At 42.4% G+C, this 7,173-nt stretch overlaps 1 non-coding gene and 1 pseudogene across 1 annotated transcript; both read right to left on the reverse strand.

The window, feature by feature from the left end:
- Positions 1-2,745: 2,745 nt before the first annotated feature.
- LOC107139740 lies at positions 2,746-5,640 on the reverse strand (annotated as a pseudogene).
- Positions 3,683-3,780, reverse strand: LOC125618244. Its single transcript, XR_007349505.1, has one exon. It is a non-coding gene; the product is annotated as a small nucleolar RNA SNORD88 (small nucleolar RNA).
- Positions 5,641-7,173: the final 1,533 nt, after the last annotated feature.

The raw sequence follows: 7,173 nt of genomic DNA on the forward strand, positions 1-7,173 counted from the left end.
TTTCTTGCTCCTTTTCTATTAATTTTTATGCTTTTGCCTTAATTCTATCTCAGAACATAAGCTCCATGTGAGCAAGGTCCATATCTGCAGAAATGATCCTTAAACTATCCCCAGCACATTAGAAGGTCAGTATTAGTACATTTTTGCCCTTTCACACACACACACACACACACACACACACACACTACTGCACCCAGAATGCATGATTTGGCAATTGTAGGACAGGAATAAACAAGTGGAGATAAGAATTCAAAATTCAAACCTACGGTAAATGGCTTGATGGACAAGCATCCTGAGCCATGCTAGGTTTAAGGAGAACCCAGCAGGGGAAGGGAATACATGATCACAGTCTTCAGGAATTTAGTGGATGCTTCTTTCCCAAACAGCCCTAGGGCTGCCTTCAAGTGAAAGCAGAAAATCATCAAACTAGGGACATTCTGCTCACTAGGTGGTCAGGCAAGTGTCTGCCTCTCTCCTCCACCCACCCCTACCCCCACCTGAAACCTAGGTCATTTCTTGTGTTACAGCCAACAGCTCCCATTTATTCTTCCTTTTTCTCATAACTATATTTTCAACAGAACGTCAATAGAATAGCATAAAAGAAAAGGGATGTATTCCCAGTCAAGCAATGACTGGAAAGAATTCAGAAATACCAAGAGACAAGGAGGCAGGCAATGTCAGAAAACTCAAAGCCAGGAAAAATGATGGAGGGAAACACATTAACTTGAATATGGATTTTTTTTCTTTTTAAACTCTTCAAACCCCATTAATCCTTAGATCTTTAAAAGTGTTCTCTTAGACTCAACCAGTACTTGAGGGACATCAATCAAACTTTTTTTTTAACTCCTGAAACAAAAGAAACACACCTCTTCTATTTAAAGAATCATTCTGAGTATGTACTGAAATTCAGAAAATACGAGAATAGATCTCAGATCAGCTCTTTCTTCTATTCCCAATAACTCAGGATAAATTTTCTGAAATGTTTTGCTTATCCCACCTTAACAGGAATACACCAGGAAAAAGGAAAAGTCTGATTTAAAACGATATTAAATATTTAGAAACAAAGTAAGATTGCCAATTTCTCAACATCTGGGGGTTGATAAATACTAAATAAGACCAACTACCAAATATGTGAAATATTAATGCTTGTAGTTGTTTATTCTACAAATGCAAATATTCTAACATTTTACTTGCATTTTTTCCATAAACTTGTTGCTTTAAAATACGCTTCTTAGGAAAAGGAAACATTTTATCCAAATGAACAATAAGAAAATAATATAGTAGATTTATGGCCATGCTTGTAAATTTCCATCCTCTGCCATTTAAGTCATTCAAATATACCCTAAATATAAGAAGTTCAAATTTTTATAAAAAGCACAAAGGAATCTCAATAATGGTATTAAACAGAGAGTTTGACAACAATGAAATTTTCCACACCTATTCACTCTGTTGCAGTAGTATGTCTCTTCTACTTTTGGCATTTCCATCTTCTTTAATTAGATAATTGTATCTATTGTGGAAGGTAAGGTCAAACGTTTAAGTGGTAATATTAATTATATGTTTTCCCCATAATTCTCAATATTCAAAATGCCAATTAGCACATTTATATCTATCAAAGGCAAGGAATAAATATTTGTCTTAGGAATCCTTTTTTTGCCTGCTTTTTCTCTTATGACAGATGGTTTTAATGCAGATGGAATAAAAATGGGATTGTTGCTTATTATGGGAATACCTGTTCCTGGTAAGTAGTATTCACCTCCAAATCACAGCCCAATGTTGCTGTTATGAAAGTCAGAGATCTGGGGAAGTCTCCTGATGTGATGTAAAACTATGCTTCCTGTTGTGCTTGCTGGGTCATGTTTTGTGTGTGTGTGTGTGTGTGTGTTTGTTTTTGTTTTTTAATGAGTGAACCATTTCATGAGAGCAGAACCACCAGTTGTCCCCATAGCTGTGATTCTGGTTCACATGCCCCTAAACCTACCTCAGAGACTTGTGGGGGGCCACATGTACAGATTAGAGAAACCAGACCCACCTGGAGGGATGGGTAGCCCCTCTATGGGGGCATTCAGCAAAGCACAGTTTAAAATGGAAGCATTACAATAGTTAAAAGAAAAACAAGACCTGGAGAGGGAAAACATTGCAAAGGGAAAAAATATCAAGTAAAAATAGGGCTGGGGATGTGGCTCAAGCGATAGCCCGCTCACCTGGGTTTGATCCTCAGCACCACATAAAAATAAAAAATAAAGATGTTGTGTCCACCGAAAACTAAAAAATGAATATTAAAAAATTCTCTCTCTCTCTCTCTCTCTCTCTCTCTCTCTCTCTCTTTAAAAAAAAAAATATTGCATCTAAAACTTAAAAAAAAAAAGTAAAAACAAGATGTCAGGGATTGTGGGCCATGGGGTTTCCACTTGGCCTGTAGTGTTTGGGGGCTCAAATGGCAGAGGGTGGGTCCACTACTGTGCCCAATCACGCTGATGCCAGGCTGAGATTAACAAAATGGCACAACCCACTCCAAGGCCCAATTGGGCAAGTGGCTGTTTTCATGACTCTTTTCATAACTCTGGTCAGTGTTAACGAACGAGAGCAGCCAGAGATAAGGACGCCCCTTTCTTCTGGGGCCCCTGACCATGAGTAAGGGTGCTTGAGATACATGGGAAATGCACCCTCTCTGAACTCTAGGCTGAAAGCAGCTCTTCTAGTTTGGCCTCCCACCGCACCCACTGGGTGGGCTAGTGGGAAGGGCTAGTCCTGGCACGAGGGAGACTCTTCCCTGCAGACCTGGTCAGCATAGGGGGGTGGGGGCAGCTGCTCCTCTCCTGGCCCATAGACTGGCTGGCTGCCCCAGTGCTTGGATTCTTTGATGCACAGCTCAAGGAGGACCTTGGTGGGCCGCTCATTCACCCTCTCCCTGGGCACCCCATAGCTAAGCAGCCAACCTGTGAGGTCCTTGCATGTGGGGTCCGGCCCCAGCATGAGCTTGGCACAGCCTGGCTGGCTCTGGCACCAAAGCAAACCCACATTAGCAATGAGCTGGATCTCATCGCAACCTCCAGCACGGTCATACCCTTGACTAACAGGCTGACCAGTGAGAGCCACGGCTAGGAGGGCACTGCTGTCAGAAGGCGCTGCTGCAGGGCCTGAGTGAAAGGCACATCCTCTGGCATACTTGGGTGCAGGAGGTGAGGGTGGTGAGGGCGGCTCATGGTAGATTCAGTTGAGCATGCCCAGCTTACGCACCATCTGGATGCCCACCTCCACGGTGGTTCAAGGACAGAAGGGCAGTTCAGTGGCCTCGAAGTGCAGGAAGAAACCCAGTGTCCATACCAGGCCTGCAGCAGCCAGGTGAGCAGCATCTTGCGGTGATAGCTGAAAATGGCATCCTGGATTAGGTCACCCAGCAGCGTCAGCTCCCTGGAATTCAGGGACAGAGCTGAGTCCCCCTGGTCATACACCTGTAGGATCCTGGTGATCATGAGCTCTTTGGTGTTCTGCTTGAAGCGCTGAGAAATGTCCAGGAGCTCAGTATATGTATAGTAGCAGTCTCCCCAGCCCATCTTGGTAGGGGCCAGCACTCTCTCAACCGAGGACACACCTGCCCCAAGGTAGAGAAGAGCAAGAGGTTCAGGAGGGGCACTGTTGCAGAAGTTGCCGGAGGTAGAAAGGGCCACACCCCCACCCGGTACCTCCTTGGAGTGGGATCCCCAGGTGTCAAAGGTCCTGGATGGCACTGTGTCTTCAGGGGCAATCAGAGCCCAGTGCTGGATATCATGGGGGTCCCCAAGCACAACTCTGACAGGATAGCAATCCAGTGATTTCCTCCCTCCTAGCACAGGGTTACTGTGGAGATTAAGGAAGCCACTGCTTCAAGAGTGCATGGTGCTGAGCTGCTCCCTCCCAACCATAACCTCTTCTACACTTACCAGGAGGGAAAGCAAGGCAGCAGGACACCTGGAGAAACCTCCAAGATGGAATGATGGTGGGTAGTCCCTCTGAACCTCCCACTCTGCAAGGCTGGGCCAAGTTTTTAATCACTGCCAAGACTAACTCATGTTCATCCTATTGAGTAGTCTGCAGTTGTGCCAGATTGGTAGCCAACAGTGTTTACAGCAGATCACAAAAAGTGATGTTCACTCCTAAAATTATTTAGCCTGGGTGCTTATCATTTACCAATAGTAACCAATTTTCCTACCTCTGTTTAAGTCAAAGTCAAGAGACTGTAATCAGAGATTCCCTGAAAGGACAATGATGACATAATGACCAAGTCAGAGGTCAGAAAGCATAATCAGAATGGTTTGTATAATTTATCAATAAGATTTTCATTTTAGAAGAATTTTTAAATTTTTTAAAAAGTTGCAAAGATAATGCAGAACTTCCATGTAACCTGCATTCAGTTTCCTCTAGTGTAAACATACTTACATAACACATTCATCAGAACTAATAAACCAGCATCAGTATGTTACTATTAAATCCAAACTTTATCCACATTTATCCACATTTCCTTAATTTTATCCTAAAATCCTTTTTCTGTTTTAAGATCTTGTCCCAGATATCATAATATATTGTCATCACATTTTCTTAGGTTCCTCTTGGCTCTGGACCTTTCTTTGATGTGTTTCTCATAACTCAACAGCATTTATGGGTTTGCAGGAGAAACACCACAGGAATCAAGCGCCATTTTCATCATGCCATATCAAGGAAATATATCAATGTGACTTATTATTGCAGATGTTAACCTTGATCTGCTAATGATATAGAGTTTTGCAGGGTTTTTCACTATAAAACTACTGCTTCCCCCCCTCCCTCATTTCCACCCTACTCTGGGATAAAGTTACTATGTGCTGTCCATATGTAAGGAGTGAGAAGTTACGCTCTTTCTCTGAGGACAGGGTCCCAACATAAATTATTTGCAATTCTTCTGCACAGAAAATTTGTCTATTCCATGTTTATTCTGTATTAATTATTTTTTCATGTCATTTTAGACTCGTGGAAACTTATTTTATGCTTTAGGTTATAATTCAATACTATGTTTTTGTTTTGTTAAATTATTCTAGCTGTGCCATTGGGAACCCTTCCTGGTGGCACCTGTGTCCCTTTGACATAACCCTCATTTTGTTTTTGAGTAATTCTTAACTCTGTAGTACTAAAAGACTCTCCAGATTTATATTTTATATTTCTTGCCTCAGTCCTAGCATCAGCCAGTTCTCCAAGGAGCCCTGATTTCTTTTATGAAGAATTGTATCAGAACAGAACGGTTTCCACTTTCAACAAGACTTAAGCTTTAATTTTTTAAGCTATCCTAGACAGAGGAGATACATTTTATTTATGTGGTTTATTAAGACTCACAAAATTTAAGGTTAGATACTAACAGCTTGGACCCAGTTAAAACTGTAAGGTTTGTGTTTAGCATATGAACTTCCTTCCCCCACCCCCAATATGGTACCTCGGTCATCCCCTCATCTGTCTTTAAAGCCCTTTTCTTAAGAAACTACTAATCTCACTTTCTACAACCAAAACCCTTACAAGCATAATAATCTGCCTCCTTTCTCATTCTCACCATGGAAAAGCCCTCTTTCCATCTACCTCCTCAGAACATCCCATCTGCTCCATCTCAGAACTCTGGGAGCCATCTGTGTGCATGCTCCCAAAAAACATTGTACACCTAAGTGTAGACAGAAAAGGCTGTGGAGGAGAAGTGATTTGAGAACTAAGACTCTTAAACACCACACATGGTAGTCAGTTCGTATCCACTGGGCCATTTCTACAGGTAAGGAGAAAATATGAAGTTAAGAGTTATGTGGGCTAGTCTAAACTCAGGTGAAAGATGAGACGTCTGAGGTATGTCCCTGGAGCCTCTAGGAGGGTGCCTTCATGAGCATGAGACCTGTACAACTGCATACAGTTCCATGTTTAGAAATGCCTGGTGCTTGATTAGTGCTTGGGTGGTGTTGCCCTGTTTTCAGCAGGGAGCTGAAACTCCAAACCTCAGTTCTTGTGTTCCAAAGAAAGAAAAATTTGAAGTCAGCCACCAAAAGCCAGACAAAAAAAATTTATTACAAGTGAAAGTAAAGTGAAAAGTGAGTTGAAAGTAAAATAAAAGCAAAGTGAGGCTTCAGCAGAGAGGCACTCTCAGAGAGAGACAGAGGGAGAGTGGGCTGTCTCCAAGCAGAGAAGACAAAGGAGACAGTGCTGTCTCCAAATTTATTACTCTTTGATACCCTCCTGGAGAACGGGGGATCACTTCTGTACTCCTTGCAGTCAGCTGCTCAACTCCTCCCTCATGTGGCGGGGGGAGGGGGGTGAAATTTTTGACCTCTCTGGAACTCCCTATTTAGGGGGTCTTCATCTACAAGTCAATCCCATGTTGATGTGGACATTGGAGTAGCTGGTCAGAAGTTATCTTAGTGTGCCTGTGCCGGTAAAGAAATTATCCTTCCCACACAAATGGAGACACCTACAGCCATAATTCCTAGCTTCACATCAACCTCAATGGACCTTATCAAGAATTAATCCCATTAATCTTTTTCTTTTGACATGTTTTCCAATAAGCTCCTTCCCTTTCACTGCTCATTGCTAGTTATTACCTTACAGTGTTGTCTTGAAATTCTCAGTAAGTTTTCAACAAAAGGTCCTACAGTTTCATTTTTTTTTAACCTGGCCTGACAAATTACAGAGCCAATTTCAGCCTATGGTCAGGCAAACTCTGGGTGCCTCATCACCTTATAAACTCAGAATCATTCTTATGGGAAATAAAACATATCTAGATGCCACAAATAGTCCTAGAATTCTTAACACTTTGATTATGTATTTGTACCAACAACAGTATCAACATTCACTTTTACAATGCATACTAACTGCCAGTCACTGAATTGGGCATCATATTAGACAAAATTGTGAATTTCCCCAGATTCGTCCAGACCATCTTGTTTCCTGGCCTTTGACTGCTTGTTTAATAGAGAATCCTGTCTCATCTACTGACAAAGCAGTGTCAGCCTCCCCTGGGGTAAGACTGAGTTCTGACACAGCCATGGCAGCTCCAACAGTCAGGTCTAAGCTAACCAGACCCATCCAGGTGCTGGGTTCTCACACCACTTCTGGGCTCAGAAAGTTCATTGTACAACATGGGATCTGGCTTCGTCATAACAGCCTAGATGGACCTGGTGAGACAACTAG

Source organism: Marmota marmota, unplaced genomic scaffold (genome assembly GCF_001458135.2).
Source record: "Marmota marmota marmota unplaced genomic scaffold, marMar, whole genome shotgun sequence".
In the NCBI taxonomy this organism is placed as follows: domain Eukaryota; kingdom Metazoa; phylum Chordata; class Mammalia; order Rodentia; family Sciuridae; genus Marmota; species Marmota marmota.